Source organism: Phyllobates terribilis, unplaced genomic scaffold (genome assembly GCF_046119375.1).
Source record: "Phyllobates terribilis strain yellow unplaced genomic scaffold, ASM4611937v1 Scaffold_5__5_contigs__length_657084704, whole genome shotgun sequence".
NCBI classification, from domain to species: domain Eukaryota; kingdom Metazoa; phylum Chordata; class Amphibia; order Anura; family Dendrobatidae; genus Phyllobates; species Phyllobates terribilis.
The window spans coordinates 296,551,279-296,567,605 of NW_027362765.1; positions in this window are offsets into that span (position 1 = coordinate 296,551,279).

Genomic DNA, 16,327 nt, shown 5'->3' on the forward strand with positions numbered 1-16,327 from the left:
ATAAACTATAAGTGATCATATAATCGCAGGGACTAAAAGATAAAGGAAAAAATAAAGTTTCCTTTATTTAAAATAAGACTCCTGAACTGTAACCTACTATAGTGCAATATGAAGCACCAGAACATAAAATGTTTCTATAGTACCAATAAATGTAGCCCATAAAACCATGAGTTAGCCAAAAAGTATATACAAAGTTTATTGGGTAAACATATGGACACCATTAAAAACCAATTAAAAACAAACAACAACCTCAATGAGGAAGTGTGAGTACATGTGAAGTTTCCACCTCTGTGTAAGCCGCTAATCACAAGATTGCAAGTACAAATGACAAATTCATTGTGCACACTGGTTTTTTGCAACAAATGCCTCCTGCATACAAGTATAACAAACATGCATAATAAGGTGCATATAACATGTTAACAGGGGCATGTAAGTATAACTGTCATGCATTCAAAATACATATCACATGTGCGACCCTAATGCAGGACTATACAGCATAAATATAGCTATACATGTATCAATATACCCCTAGAACAGTAGTGTACCTCTTGGTCTGTTTCTAGATTAATAATCAGAGCCTATGACTATTGAGTGTCTAGAGATATATGGAATAAACTGGCATTGTAGCAACCTGTGAATAGAAAAAGAGTGGAAACCTGAAGATATAAAAGGGAAACCCCACACGTTACGCCTTTTCAGGCTTCCTCAGGGGTATGAGCCCCACATTATACCAGTAATGGTATTTATACCATATGTGATTAAATAATAAATGAAAAATTCAGATCACATGGTGTAGAGATAACGGCTCAATTCAGTAGAAATCCACTGGTCACTGAGATTTTTTGATCTGAAAACACTTCAGCCAACTCAAGGTAAAAAATAGGGCTACTTAAATCATATAAAATTGTACTATGCAACCAGAGTATTGCTGTAGAAACAGGCCCATAGAAACCCATAATTGAGCAAGCAGATCTCCTGAACATGTAAAATGCACAAGAAATATTCAGAAATTTGAGTAATATAAAATGTTCTCTCACCCCACTGAACTGTGGAGATTGGAAAACATAGATTATGGCCATAACATATAAAGAGCTACTGAATTGTAGTGTACAATCCAGATAGCTAATAAAGATGTAAAAATATGCTAGAAGAGATGCAGAGAAATAAAAGAAAGAAAAATACCATCATGTACAGAGACTGAAGAATAGTGTAGTCTGCACATATGCCATGGATGCATAGATTGGAAAGAAGCCTGGCGACGAATATCTACAGAGACGGGTACTGCCAAAATACCAATATAAAGGGTGCGTATACATACATCCAAAAATTACCTATCGTTTATAAAATCCTGTAAATAGGAGATTTGCATTTATCCCATTTGGTGCTACGCTGTTCAATTTAAAAATCCAGTGCGATTCACTTCGTAGTAATGGGTATGATACACTGCCCCCTCTGATATTTTGAATGACCCGTTCCCATCCCACAATCCTTGTGCCTGACAGGCGACTGTTATGACACGCCAAATAGTGTTCGGTGACAGTAGAGATTGTCTTTCCTGTCCTTTGGTATTTCTCTGCCAAAGCAATATCTGAAAAATGGTGCTGTATCCTTTTGCGTAGTTCTTGCGCCGTTTGTCCGACGTAGTTCTTTCCACAAGGGCATGTAAGGACATATACCACATTGCTTGTACGGCAATTGATGTAGTTCATTAAGACATATTCTTTATTTGTGGCCTGTTCGACAAAGATACTTGTTACTGGCATCAACTGGCAGATTGAACAGTTTCCACAAGGAAAGGATCTGTGAAGAGACGTACCTGTTCCTGTTCTCGTGAGAGGTCTTGTGTAGTGACTTCTTGTTAGATTGTCACGTAGGTTTCTGGCTCTTCTCGCAGTTAGTAGCGGTCTGTGGGGAACAATGCATTGGAGCTTAGGATCCGAAGATAGTATGCTCCAGTTCTTATTTACAGTGGGTACGGAAAGTATTCAGACCCCTTTAAATTTTTCACTTTGTTTCATTGCAGCCATTTGATAAATTCTAAAAAGTTCATTTTTTTTCTCATAAAAGTACACTCTGCACCCCATCTTGACTGAAAAAAAAAACCAAACAGAAATGTAGAAACTTTTACAAATTTATTAAAAAAGAAAGACTGAAATATCACATGTTTATAAGTATTCAGACCCTTTGCTCAGACACTCATATTTAAGTCACATACTGTCCATTTCCTTGTGATCCTCCTTGAGGTGGTTCTACTCCTTCATTGGAGTCCAGCTGTGTTTAATTAAACTGATAGGACTAGATTTGGAAAGGCACGCACCTGTCTGTATAATACCTCACAGCTCACAGTGCATGTCAGACCAAATGAGAATCATGAGCTCAAAGGAACTGCCCAAGGATCTCAGAGCCAGAATTGTAGCAAGGCACAGATATGGCCAAGGCTACAAAAGAATTTCTGCATTACTCAAGGTTCCTAAGAGCACAGTGGCCTCCATAATCCTTAAATGGAAGAAGTTTGGGACCACCTGAGTCTTCCTAGACTGCTCGTCCAGCCAAACTGAGCAATCGAGGGAGAAGAGCCTTGGTGAGAGAGGTAAAGAAGAACCCCAAGATCACTGTGGCTGAGTTCCAGCGATGCAGTAGGGAGATGAGAGAAAGTTCCACAAAGTCAACTATCACTGCAGCCCTCCACCAGTCGGGCCTTTATGGCAGAGTGGCCCTACGAACGCTTCTCAGTACAAGACATATGAAAGCCCCCATAGAGTTTGCTCAAAAACACATGAAGGACTCCCAGACTATGGGAAATAAGATTCTCTGGTCTGATGAGATGAAGATAGAACTTTTTGGTGATAATTCTAAGCGGTATGTGTGGAGAAAACCAGGCATTGCTCATCACCTGCCAATACAATCCCAACAGTGAAACGTGGTGGCAGCATCATGCTATGTTTTTTTTTCAGCTGCAGGGACAGGAAAACTCATTGCAATTGAAGGAAACATGAATGCGGCCAAGTACAGAGATATCCTGGATGAGAACCTCTTCCAGAGTGCCCTGGACCTCAGACTTGGCCGAAGGTTCACCTTCCAACAAGACAATGACCCTAAGCACACAGCTAAAATAACAAAGGAGTGGCTTCAGAACAGACCATTCTTGACTGGCCCAGCCAGAGCCCTGACCTAAACCCAATTGAGCATCTATGGAGAGAACTGAATATAAACCTGAAGGAACTGGAGAGGATCTGCAAGGAAAAATGGCAGAGGATCCCCAAGTCCAGGTGTGAAAAACTTGTTGCATCATTCCCAAGAAGACTTATGGCTATACTAGCTCAAAAGGGTGCTTCTACTCAATACTGAGCAAAGGGTCTGAATACTTATGACCATGTGATATTTCAGTTTTTATTTTTTAATAAATTTGCAAAAATGTTTACATTTCTGTTCTTTTTCAGTCAAGATGGGGTGCAGAGTGTACTTTAATGAGAAAAAAAATTAACTTTTTTAAATTTACCAAATGGCTGCAATGAAACAGAGTGAAAAATTTAAAGGGGTCTGAATACTTTCCGTACCCACTGTAATAGAAATCTGATGTCATGCCACTGATTATTATACGTGGTAATGACTCGAATTTTATCCTTATTACCATTTTGTTTGTTTTTTGGTTTCAGTAGGTCCCTCCTATCTTGTTGATTTGCTCTGTTGAATGCTTTGCTGATGACTCTCTTAGGATAACCATGGGTGCGAAAACATTCTGTCAAATCTGCTGCCTGTGAGATAAAATCCGAATTCATACTACAATTTCGCTTAACCCTCAGAAACTGTCCCACCGGGATACTTTGCTTAAGCTGTTGTGGGTGGAAACTATTAAAATGCAACAGCCTGTTCGTTGCAGTTGTCTTACGATGCAGATTTGTGTGGATCTGGTCCCCACTTCGAGTCAATTTGACATCTAAAAATTCCATCACATTTCTGGAAATCTGCCAGGTGAGACATATATTGAACAGATTAGTATTCAATTCACTGAAAAATTCCTGACAAGTCTCTTCTGACCCAGTCCACAGAAACAGAATATCGTCTATGTACCGGAACCAGCCACAAACAGACTCACGGAACCGACAAGTCGGGCACATGTGTTTTCCTCCCACCTAGAAATAGGTTGGCAAAGGAGGGCGCATAACACGCACCCATCGCCGCTCCGGAGATCTGCCTGTAGAAGGTCCGGTCAAAGACAAAATAATAAGTGTAAAGTCCAGTAGGTCTAAGAGGAACATATGTGTGGTTTTACCTCCGAGATTTTTTTCCAGGAAGGTGGAAACAACGTCAAGACCCAGGTCATGATCAATACAAGTGTAGAGGGATTCTACATCCAAAGAAACCAATAGCACACTTGTTAGTACTCTCAAAATTTCAAGAATCTCTAATAAATGTACAGTATCACGTACATAAGATTTCAAACTCTTTACCATGGGCTGCAGGAAAAAATCCACATACTCACATGGACGTTCATTTAGACTGCAGATTCCTGCAACTATAGGTCTACCAGCAGGGTTAATTAGTGATTTATGCACCTTTGTTACAAGATAGAAAGTTGGTACAACTGGATGAGATGTTGACAGGAAGTCTTTTTCATTCTTATCAATCACTTCATTCCAAAAGGCCTCCATCAAGTTGTTCAATTTTTTCTGAAACACAATAGTCGGATCAGAAGGAAGTTTTACATAGAAATCATTATTGTTCAATTGTCTATGTGCCTCAGAAGTGTATTGTTCTGTAGGCCATAAAACAATATTTCCGCCTTTATTGGCTTCTTTGATGACAAATGAACTATTGTTTCTCAAGGTATTTATTGCTTTGCTTTGATCTGAGGACAGATTCTCTGAGGTGTCTCTAGTCATTTTCAAACCTTTGATATCATGTGCCATGGTATTAAAGAAGGTGCTAATAGCCGGAGAAATGCCTAAAAACGGAGTATGTTGAGATGGTAACTTTAAGGTGCAATGTTTCCTACCTGGTGTTTCTTCTTGTTCTTGTTCTTGCAGGAGACTCAAAAGTTCACGAAACACTGGTTGCTCAGAATCAGGCAGTGCGTCCAGTGCTGAAGGTTGATAATAGATATCTCTGAATGTTAAAGATCTACAGAATAGATAGATATCTGTAATTAAAGTGAATTTGTCCAAGCACTTTTTTGTGTCTTGATTCCCAGGGGTGTGTTTATATGTATTACACGCTTCTGGTTTCTGAGCTCAGAGACAAAAATTGTGGGAACAAATATTCCCTGGATGTGTCTTGATTCCCGGGGGCGTGCTCACACGCGTCTTGGAGCTCAGGGACAAATGCTGAAGTAACAATTGCGGCAGCAGTCAGGATGCGGTGACAGTGACTGCCCATAGGGGGTGAGTTGTGTGTTGATTAACACACCATGTGATCTGAATTTTTCATTTATTATTTAATCACATATGGTATAAATATCATTACTGGTATAACGTGGGGCTCATACCCCTGAGGAAGCCTGAAAAGGTGTAACGCGTGGGGTTTCCCTTTTATATCTTCAGGTTTCCACTCTTTTTCTATTCACAGGTTGCTACAATGCCAGTTTATTCCTTATATCTCTAGATACTCAATAGTCATAGCTGGTAGATAGGCTCTGATTATTAATCTAGAAACGGACCAAGGGGTACACTACTGTTCTAGGGGTATATTGATACATGTATAGCTATATTTATGCTGTATAGTCCTGCATTAGGGTCGCACATGTGATATGTATTTTGAACGCATGACAGTTAGACTATGTGCCCACCATGCAGAAATGCTCCGGATTTTTTCCTGAGCGTTTCTATATCTCCCTGGCAGAAAAACGCATGCGGATTGTACATGCGGATTGTACATGCGTTTTTCCTGCCAGGGACATGCAGATTGTACATGCGGATTGTACATGCGGATTGTACATGTGGATTGTACATGCGGATTGTACATGCGGATTGTACATGCGTTTTTCCTGCCAGGGACATGCGGATGTGAAGCGTTCTTCACTTGCATTTCCGCATGCGGGTTGACAAGCGCTTTCCAGGCGATTTTAGCATCACTTGGAAAGTGCTTGTGACAACTAGGTCACACTATATAAATCCATGCAAACAGCATGGATTTATATAGTGTGACCCGAGAGAGTGGTTAAAAATAAAAAAATAAATATATACTTACCCTCCGATGGCCCGCGCTGTCTTGCTTCGCTCGGTGCCCGCAGCGGTGGATTGAAAGACCTGCCGATGTCAGTGTCACATGACTCTGACGTCAGCGCAGGTCCTTCAATCCACTGCAAAGTGCCGGGAAGCAAGGAGGAGCGCAGCGCGGGCCGACAGAAGGTAAGTATATATTTATTTTTTATTTTATTCTTTTTTTTACAGATTTTTTAATGGTATCTGGGTGTGGATGAGACTCTCCTCTCCTCCACACCCGGGTACCATCCGCACATTAGAAAGCACCAATTACGCAAGTACAGATGCAGTCTTGCGGAATTGGCGCGTTCCAATGCAAGTCAATGGCGGCGAAAACGCAGCGCTTCCGCAAAATAATTGGTAGTGCTGCATTTTTTCCGCAATGATAATCCGCAGCGGAAATTTTCACAGCATGTGCACAGCACATGCGGATTATCATTGGGGAACATTGCTGCCCTTCTACCATGCGTTTTTAATGCGTTTCTGCAGCGTTTCCGCAGCTGCAAAAACGCTGCAGAAACGCATTGAAAACGCATTGTGGGCACACAGCTTTATACTTACATGCCCCTTTTAACATGTTATAAGAACCTTATTATGCATGTTTGTTATACTTGTATGTGACGCGACCCCTGGGCCGTGGGGTACCCGGTGCCGGGCCGGTAGATACTGGGGGATGATGTCACAGTTGCGGTGACCCGGTACGTGACCCAGGGCGGTCAATAAAAAAGGGTTATTGATTGGGGATTTATAGCGATTGTATAAAGTTCGTGACGCCATCAGTGGTATGCGGCCAAGGGAGCCGCCGCTGCGGAGCAGGTCCTCTGGGGCTGATGTTAGTGCAGCAGGGATGGTGTGGCTCTCCACAGGTAGAGCTTAGCTCCAGGGCAGTGTAGATGTTATAGGTTGTGCTGGGCGTTGTAGTGCAGGGGGTGATGGTGCAGTCTTCCGAGTTTACTCACAGTTGTTAAGTTCCTCAGGTTACAGGTTCCAGACTACAACCTCCCACGTCGTGCTGCGTTCACCAGGCAGGGGTTCAGCAATCCCTCAGGTAGTTCAAGAGTGCCTGACAGGATCCCTTTCTATGTACCTTCCTCTGTCGTCTTCCTGCGCTGGCTCTCGCCCTCCTGCCCTGCGCCTCACAATCAATGTCCCAATCCGGTAGCCTCGGGTCTTGTCGGGCGACCTACAGTCCCCTGGACCCTCTGTGGCCACCTTCTCGGCGATATAATTGTGGTTGTGGCCACTGCACCTTGCAAGTACAGCAGCCTCCGGTTTCTAGCTGAGCCTTGTAGTTCTCCACTAGTTTAGGGGCCGGTCCCCTCTGCGGCTTGATCCCTCCACACCAGGTAGATTCGGGCGTATGGGTGGCCTCCAGCACTGCCCGTACCCCTAGGATCCCCTCGTTCCTCCTGGAGCCTTCCTTCCTTCTCCTTTCCTCTCTTCTCTCCTTCTCCTCCACTGCTAAGGACAGGCAACAAGCAGAAGAGACTTGTTTGGGCTAAAGAACACAAGGAATGGACATTAGACCAGTGGAAATCTGTGCTTTGGTCTGATGAATCCAAATTTGAGATCTTTGGTTCCAACCACCGTTTCTTTGTGCGACGCAGAAAAGGTGAACGGATGGACTCTACATGCCTGGTTCCCACCGTGAAGCATGGAGGAGGAGGTGTGATGGTGTGGGGGTACTTTGCTGGTGACACTGTTGGGGATTTATTCAAAATTGAAGGCATACTGAACCAGCATGGCTACCACAGCATCTTGCAGCGGCATGCTATTCCATCCGGTTTGCGTTTAGTTGGACCATCATTTATTTTTCAACAGGACAATGACCCCAAACACACCTCCAGGCTGTGTAAGGGCTATTTGACCAAGAAGGAGAGTGATGGCCACTCGTTTATCTTTACTTAGCTGCTTTTTTCTTGCCATAATACAAATTCTAACAGTGTATTCAGTAGGACTATCAGCTGTGTATCCACCTGACTTCTGCACAACACAATTGATGGTCCCAACCCCATTTATAAGGCAAGAAATCCCACTTATTAAACCTGACAGGGCACACCTGTGAAGTGAATACTATTTCCGATGACTACCACTTGAAGCTCATCAAGAGAATGCCAAGAGTGTGCAAAGCAGTCATCAAAGCAAAAGGTGGCTACTTTGAAGAACCTAGAATATAAGACATATTTTCAGTTGTTTCACACTTTTTTGTTAAGTATAAAATTCCACATGTGTTAATTCATAGTTTTGATGCCTTCAGTGTGAATGTACAATTTTAATAGTCATGAAAATACAGAAAAATCTTTAAATGAGAAGGTGTGTCCAAACTTTTGGTCTGTACTGTATATCTGGGGGATAGATTGGATGGACCTAGGGCTGTGGAGTCAGTAAGCCAAACCTCCGACTCCAACACCTCAATTTCCATTACATCAACTCCGACTCCCTCATACATGGGTCATGTTTAAGTGATAAATTTACTGTAGCACAGATTCATCTCACCTAAAAGTCTAGACCCTTAGATCAGGAATAGGACAGACATTTATAGGACATTTCATAACTTTCCCAAATTCTTATGAAAAAATATTCACCACAAACTGCACTGAACTACTGTACCCAATTTATTATATACAGGGTGTAACATACCTGGCGGCGTCCTTGCATAGTGGTCCTTCTCCCACTGTGCAAGAGCGCGCACTTGATCTCCAATCCAGAATGTCTCCCTGGCTTCCCTCCATGCTGTCTGTTTGCCTCTGTTTCTGCTGCTTAAGGGCGGCGCCCGATCTCTTCCTGTTTCTTGTACCTGCTGTGGGCACACCCCTTGTGCGTCCTCAGCCTATTGCTGTCTGTCACCTGGTATTTAAACCAGCTGCTCCAATTAACCCATGCCTGAGCATCTTGCCCTGTCAGTTGGCTTTTGTCTCTGACATGCCAGGTCCTGTCTATGTTACCTGTCTTGCAGTATCTGTTCCCGTGTCTGTACTGTGTCCTACCTGTGTACTCTAACCTGCAGTCTGTACACGCTCCTTGTCTGTTCATCCCGCCTCTCTGGGGGCCGTATTCCCAGACCCGCTCCTGTATCACGCTGCAGTGTCGGTCTCCTCCGTACACTCAGTTCCAGTCTGAACTCTCTCCTATCTTTTACCTGTTTTGCCTCTATGTCCGTCCCTTCCCTTTTCCTGCGTTGTCTGAACCTGTACCTAACTCCCTCTCGTTGTCGCTGTACTTCAGTTGTGAGTTTTGTGCTTTCTCGTTACTTCTTTGTAAGTATCTAGTTTGTTTCTGGTTCCACCTTTCCCTTCCTGCCTGTTCTGTTTGAACAGTGTCCTGTCTCCTCTGCCCTGCTCTGCTCTCCGCACCTGCGGTTTACGCTCTGCTCCCTCTTGCTCGCTGCTCTGGCAGTCTCACCCTGCTCCCTCTTGCTCACTGCTCCTGCAGTCTGCTCTATCCCTCTTCCTCACTGCTCCGGCAGTCTCGTTCTGCTCCCTCTTCCTCACTGCTCCGGCAGTCTCATTCTGCTCCCTCTTTCTCACTGCTCCGGCAGTCTCGTTCTGCTCTCTTCCTTTACCTCACTGCTCCGGCAGTCTCACTCAGCTCCCTCTTTCTCACTGCTCCGGCAGTCTCGTTCTGCTCTCTCCCTTTTCCTCACTGCTCCGGCAGCCTCGCTCTGCTCCTTCTTTCTGACTGCTCCGGCAGTCTCGGTCTGCTCTCTCCCCTTTGCTCGCTGCTCCGGCAGTCTGCTCTGACCCTTTGCTCGCTGCTCTGGCAGTCTCGCTCTGCTCCCTCTTGCTCACTGCTCCGTCAGTCCTACTCTGCTCTGACCCTTTGCTCGCTGCTCCGGCAGTCTCGCTCTGCTCTGACCCTTTGCTCATTGCTTCGGCAGTCTCGCCCTGCTCCCTCTTGCTCGCTGCTCCGGCAGTCTGCTCTGACCCTTTGCTCGCTGCTCCGGCAGTCTCGCTCTGCTCCCTCTTGCTCACTGCTCCGGCATTCCTACCCTGCTCTTACCCTTTGCTCGCTGCTCCGGCAGTCTCGCTCTGCTCAGACCCTTTGCTCGCTGCTCCGGCAGCCTCGCTCTGCTCTGACCCTTTGCTCCGCTCCTGGCGGTCTCGTCTTGCTCTGCTCTTGCCCGCCGCTCCGGGCGGTCTCACCCTGCCGTGTTTGTATACCGCATCTGCGGTTCTGTTCCAGAAGTCCCAGTCTGTACTGGGTCCTATCCTCTCTGTGCTCCAACCTGTTGTACTTGCCAGTACCTCCCCGTCTGCATACCAGTGTGCCAGCCTAACCTTCCAGTTCTTGTATTCCCCGGTGTGGGCCAACAGCCGTGTCCGGAGTCTGACCTGGAGTAGACCCTGGTCCCTCTGCCCGGTTCCTCCCTGGTGCACTGGCGTCGTATGCCGTCGTGCGACCTTGGTCGGATCGGGCAGATACTTAGTTACGCCCCTCCAGGCACTCTCCGGTACGGTCCAGTGGAATCACTACATAAACACGCACACGCCAGTCAGTCTGGGCGTGTGCATTACAGTATGCTCAGGCCATGGTTCCCGTTGAGCCCCATGGCCTTCGCTCTTTGAGACGTTTTTCCGCGAATACGTACATCTAGAAGAAATGTACTTTTTTTTTTTGCTTCCAGCTGAGTTCCTGGCTAATTACGCACCCGTCCAGATGGATCTATCAGCACTCTTTCCTGCGGATCCGCCACGATACTATGGGGATCCAAGACGTAGTCGTGCTTTTGTGGATCAATGCATGCTACACTTCAAGTTCTACCCTCTATGTTTACCCACCGATCGGGCTAAGGTGGGTTTCATGATGTCTTACCTAGCGGGTGATGCCTTGAATTGGATCACCCCCCTATGGGACGCACAGGATCCTATCGTCCTGGACATAATGGCCTTCCTGGTGGCCTTTCTAATGGTCTGCGATGACCCTAACCCGGAGGCTCCTGCTGAAGCTTCACTTCCCAATATCCCGGAGCAGCCCCGATGGGTAATGTGTGTGGGTAGCGCAATAGTCCTCCAGCCCAATGAGACTACTGCCCACCCAGAATCCTCACAGGATGACTACGCTCTCCGGAATACTTCTCCCAACCTCAAGAGGCAGTCCAGACGTGCTAGACGTAGAGGCAAGCCGTCACGCCAGGGTCTGTCCTCCCTGAGACCTCCTGACCCCAACCTTGAAGTCCCTACTGAAGCTTCATCTCCCTGTATCCCGGAGAAGCCCCAACGGGTAATGTGCGTGGGTAGTGCACCAGTTCTCCTGCCCGAAGAGACTACTGCCCATCCAGACTCCACACAGGAGAACTTCCTGCACCCAGCATCAGATACTTCACCCACTTTAACCAGTGTGCATGTCCAAGGATGCTCCGAAGCTGTGATTACCTCCGAGTCTGTGCACCTCTACTACCTGGTGGAGGACCCCCTGTTGCCTCCTGAATCCTCCGGGATACCACTCGATGACAAATGGAGAGACTTCTCTACACCCGGTACTCGATACTTTGTCCACTCCGTCCTGTGAACCTGACAATGCGTACCCCAAAGTGGTAGTTATGCCCGAGTCTCTTCACCCCTCCGACCTGGCGGAGGACCTCCAGTTGCCTCCTGAGCCCTTCGGGGTGCTACCTGGTAGCGAAAGGACAGAGACTCTCCTATACTCTGTACCTGATACCTCGCTCGCTTCGTCCAGTGAGTCCAACCTAGTGTACTCCGAAGCAGAGGTTACTCCCGAGTCTCTACACCCCTCCGACCAGGCGGAGGACCTCCAGTTGTCTCCAGAACCCTTCGGGGTGCCACCTGGTGGTGAATGGACAGAGACTCCCCTATATCCTGGATCTGATACCTCGCTTGCTTCGTCCAGTGAGTCCGACCTAGTGTTCTCCGAAGCAGAGGTTACCCATGAGTCTCTACACCCCTCCGACCAGGCGGAGGACCTCCAGTTGTCTCCAGAACCCTTCGGGGTGCCACCTGGTGGTGAATGGACAGAGACTTTCCTATACTCGGTACCCGATACCTCACCTGCTTCGTCCAGTGATTCCGATCTAGTGTACTCTGAAGCAGAGGTTACCCATGAGTCTCTACACCCCTCCGACCAGGCGGAGGACCTCCAGTTGTCTCCAGAACCCTTCGGGGTGCCACCTGGTGGTGAATGGACAGAGAGTTTCCCATACTTGGCACCCGATGCCTCGCCTGCTTCGTCCAGTGAGTCCGACCTAGTGTACTCTGAAGCAGATGTTTTCCCCGAGCCTCTGCACTCTTCTGACCCAGCGGAGGACCTCCAGTTGTTTCCTGAATCCTCCGAACTACCACCAGATAACAAAGAGACAGTGACTTTTCCTCACCCTGTACCTGATAACCCGTCTATTTCTTCCTGTGAGCTTGACAAGATGTACCTCGAAGCAGAGATTACCCCCAAGTCTCTGCTCCCCTCCAACCCGGTGGAGGACTTCCAGTTGTCTCCTGTACCCTCTGGGGTGCCACCTGAAAATATATGGAGAGAGACTTCCTTGTGTGTTGTTCCTGGTACTCCACCCATTTTGTCTGTTGCTAAGGGTGGCTGGATAGGAGATAGCATTCTAGCTACCCTGATGAGACCAGTTTTTCCTGTGGACTGTGGATGTAATCTCCTTGAAGTGAAGGATTGGCCCTCGAAATCCCTGCGGAAGATCCTGGCAGGCCTGAAGAAGAGGGGGCGTAAGGGGGGGGGTACTGTAACATACCTGGCGGCGTCCTTGCATAGTGGTCCTTCTCCCACTGTGCAAGAGCGTGCACTTGATCTCCAATCCAGAATGTCTCTCTGGCTTCCCTCCATGCTGTCTGTTTGCCTCTGTTTCTGCTGCTTAAGGGCGGTGCCCGATCTCTTCCTGTTTCTTGTACCTGCTGTGGGCACACCCCTTGTGCGTCCTCAGCCTATTGCTGTCTGTCACCTGGTATTTAAACCAGCTGCTCCAATTAACCCATGCCTGAGCATCTTGCCCTGTCAGTTGGCTTTTGTCTCTGACATGCCAGGTCCAGTCTATGTTACCTGTCTTGCAGTATCTGTTCCCGTGTCTTTACTGTGTCCTACCTGTGTACTCTAACCTGCAGTCTGTACACGCTCCTTGCCTGTTCGTTCCGCCTTCCTGGAGGCTGTATTTCCAGGCCAGTCTGAACACGCTCCTTGCCTGTTCATCCCGCCTCTCTGGGGGCCGTATTCCCAGACCCGCTCCTGTATCTCGCTGCAGTGTCGGTCTCCTCCGTACACTCAGTTCCAGTCTGAACTCTCTCCTATCTTTTACCTGTTTTGCCTCTATGTCCGTCCCTTCCCTTTTCCTGCGTTGTCTGAACCTGTACCTAACTCCCTCTCGTTGTCGCTGTACTTCAGTTGTGAGTTTTGTGCTCTCTCGTTACTTCTTTGTAAGTATCTAGTTTGTTTCTGGTTCCGCCTTTCCCTTCCTGCCTGTTCTGTTTGAACAGTGTCCTGTCTCCTCTGCCCTGCTTTGCTCTCCGCTCCTGTGGTTTACACTCTGCTCCCTCTTGCTCGCTGCTCCGGCAGTCTTGCCCTGCTCCCTCTTGCTCGCTGCTCCTGCAGTCTGCTCTATCCCTCTTCCTTACTGCTCCGGCAGTCTCGTTCTGCTCCCTCTTCCTCACTGCTCCGACAGTCTCGTTCTGCTCCCTCTTTCTCACTGCTCCGGCAGTCTCGTTCTGCCCTCTTCCTTTACCTCACTGCTCCGGCAGTCTCACTCCGCTCCCTCTTTCTCACTGCTCCGGCAGTCTCGTTCTGTTCTCTCCCTTTTCCTCACTGCTCCAGCAGCCTCGCTCTGCTCCTTCTTTCTCACTGCTCCGGCAGTCTCGGTCTGCTCTCTCCCCTTTGCGCGCTGCTCCGGCAGTCTGCTCTGACCCTTTGCTCGCTGCTCCGGCAGCCTCGCTCTGCTCCTTCTTTCTCACTGCTCCGGCAGTCTCGGTCTGCTCTCTCCCCTTTGCTCGCTGCTCTGGCAGTCTGCTCTGACCCTTTGCTCGCTGCTCCGGCAGTCTCTCTCTGCTCCCTCTTGCTCACTGCTCCGTCAGTCCTACTCTGCTCTTACCCTTTGCTCGCTGCTCCGGCAGTCTCGCTCTGCTCTGACCCTTTGCTCGCTGCTTTGGCAGTCTCGCCCTGCTCCCTCTTGCTCGCTGCTCCGGCAATCTGCTCTGACCCTTTGCTCGCTGCTCCGGCAGTCTCGCTCTGCTCCCTCTTGCTCACTGCTCCGGCATTCCTACCCTGCTCTTACCCTTTGCTCGCTGCTCCGGCAGCCTCGCTCTGCTCAGACCCTTTGCTCGCTGCTCTGGCAGCCTCGCTCTGCTCTGACCCTTTGCTCCCTCCTGGCGGTCTCGTCTTGCTCTGCTCTTGCCCGCTGCTCCGGGCGGTCTCACCCTGCCGTGTTTGTATACCGCATCTGCGGTTCTGTTCCAGAAGTCCCAGTCTTTACTGGGTCCTATCCTCTCTGTGCTCCAACCTGTTGTACCTGCCAGTACCTCCCCATCTGCATACCAGTGTGCCAGCCTAACCTTCCAGTTCCTGTATTCCCCGGTGTGGGCCAACAGCCGTGTCCGGAGTCTGACCTGGAGTAGACCCTGGTCCCTCTGCCCGGTTCCTCCCTGGTGCACTGGCGTCGTATGCCATCGTGCAAACTTGGTCGGATTGGGCAGATACTTAGTTACGCCCCTCCAGGCACTCTCAGGTATGGTCCAGTGGAATCACTACATAAACACGCACACGCCAGTCAGTTCGGGCGTGTGCATTACACAGGGTGGGCCATTTATATGGATACAAATAAATAATATGGGAATGGTTGGTGGCACATTAGTATATGGGAGGGGGAAAACTTTTCCAGATGGATGGTGACCATTTTGAAGTCGGCTATTTTGGACCCAACTTTATTTTTTTCAATGGAAGAGGGTCATGTGACACATCAAACTTATTGAGAATTTCGTAAGAAAAACAATTTCGTGCTTGGTTTTAACGTAACTTTATTCTTTCATGAGTTTTTTACAAGTTTATGACCACTTATAAAATGTGTTCAAAGTGCTGCCCATTGTGTTGGATTGTCAATGCAACCCTCTTCTCCCACTCTTGACACACTGATAGCAACACTGCAGAAGAAATGCTAGCACAGGCTTCCAGTATCCATTGTTTCAGATGCTGCACATCTCGTATCTTCACAGCATAGACAGTTACCTTCAGATGACCCCAAAGATAAAAGTCTAAGGGGGTCAGAATGTCACTGCATTTTTACCTCATCATGAATGCCATTAAAACATAAACTTTGGAGAAATTACTTTTTCTTTCACCATTTTACTACACTTGGATTTTTTTTACCCCACCTTTCAGTACATTTTATAGTAAAGTTAATAGTGTCATTCAAAACTAATATGAGTCCTACCAAAAATAAGCCCTCATATTTCTATCTTGATGGATGCTTGATGGATAATTACAGATGGTCAAAGATTGAATACAAACAGAGTATATAAATAATGAATATATTTAATAAAATAAATGACATGATACTTGGCTGCAGTTACAGATGAATAGTTTTTCATGATGAAATTGAGAGCCTTGTAGTATATATCATGGTCTAATATACACCTATCTCTTTGATAATGAAAAATTTTCCTATGCACCCACATGTGGTCCCAGCTGAAGCCAGAATATAATATGTATTTAAGAAAATCCACTCCTATGTCTGAACAATATAGGCCAATAAAAAGCTGACCATAAGAACACGTTCAGGATTTGGTCAGTATTTTCCATCAGTATTTGTACGCCAAAACCAGGAGTGGGTGATAAATACAGAAGTGGTGACGAGTTTCTATTATACTTTTCCTCTGATTGTTCCTCTGCTGATTTTGGCTTATAAATACTGAGGTAAAATACTGACCAAATACTCAATGTGGCCTAAATATCTGGGTAACATCCCTTTTATATTACAGCAATAGGACACCAATTGGATAAAATAATCATGTTTTGTAACATGTGAGATATAAATGAGATATAAATCACAATGTACAGTGGTGTGAAAAAGTGTTTGCCCCCTTCCTGATTTCTTATTCTTTTGCATGTTTGTCACAATTAAATGTTTCAGATCACAAAACAAATTTAAATATTAGACAAAGATATCACAAGTA